Below are 1,145 nucleotides of genomic sequence, written 5' to 3' on the forward strand. Positions count from 1 at the left end.
ATTATGCTGAGTCAGGCTTGATTTTTAATAATCTTTTCCTGTTAAATCAATAAATCAAATCAAATTATAAACACATAAAACCTGTCATGGTTAGTCTAACCAATGTTGGTTCTGTGTTTTTGTAAGGTTCTCAGTTTGTGGCGAAATAGTTATTTCCTCCCGTTATCATGCTAAGCTAAGGCTAATCGCTAGCTAGTCAGTGTTTTGGTAATGTTTTATTGTGTTTTTGCCCTGAAGAGACTCATTCAGGACATGTTTACTGATATATATTCAAGTCCTTTTGACAACAAAAGTTGACCTAACTTTGAAGTTTAAATGAAATTGTAAATCTTAACACATGCGACTGCAGTTTTATTCAGCCCCCAAATTTAGTACTTTGTGGAGCATCCATTAGCTTTTATAACCGTCTACAAACAGTTTAGAAAARTGCTGACAAGCTTCCTACAGCTCTCGTGTTCGGGTCGTTCTTCAAGTGCAACAGCTTCTAGCTGGGTCATGGCTTGAWGGTTTCCTTGATGCAACAGCCTTCTTTTAATCTCACCAAAGATTTTCAATTGGATTTAAATCTGATGGCTGAAAAAGCCAGTCCAGAACATTCCCGGATTCTTTTGTCGACCAAGCTTTGGTCCTCAGGCTCTGAGATTTAAAAAACTTTAAAGGGGACCTATTGTGCAAAATTCACTTTTTAAAGTTTTTTTTTACTCAACTTTGGGTATGTACTTCTTAAAAAAAAGTCCTAGGACCAAAAAAATGCACCCAGGGGCATATTTACTGCAAGTAAATGTATTTTAATGTATATTAATGACAAGTTTTATACTTCTGTCATTTTGTGATGTCACAAGCCGTACAACAACCCACAGGAACCTGCGTTCAGCCCCTTATCTAGCAACCCCCTCCTCCTCAGTATAAAAAGCCGTCACTGTGTTGTTGTGCAATGCGCAGCTCATTTCACAACAAGCCTCCAACCGGGCAATGGGTAGAGTGTTGGACCAGAGAGTGGGAGACCAGGGTTTGAGACTGGCATGGTTACAATTCAATTTATTTATTTTCGTTCATTATGAACACGTTTTCTCATGTACCTCTATTATTTAGCTTATTAAAGCCTTGTTAAAGCCTATTTGTTCACGTTTCTGAAGTATTTTCAC

General features: G+C 37.6%; 1 protein-coding gene across 1 annotated transcript in view; it reads right to left on the reverse strand.

Moving 5' to 3' along the window:
* The window catches only part of LOC106530966 (uncharacterized), a gene marked incomplete in the record, with an annotated part of 73,050 nt that overhangs the window by 3,564 nt on the left and 68,341 nt on the right, over positions 1 to 1,145 (reverse strand).

The sequence above is a fragment of the Austrofundulus limnaeus genome, unplaced genomic scaffold, assembly GCF_001266775.1.
Source record: "Austrofundulus limnaeus strain Quisiro unplaced genomic scaffold, Austrofundulus_limnaeus-1.0 Scaffold583, whole genome shotgun sequence".
NCBI lineage: Eukaryota > Metazoa > Chordata > Actinopteri > Cyprinodontiformes > Rivulidae > Austrofundulus > Austrofundulus limnaeus.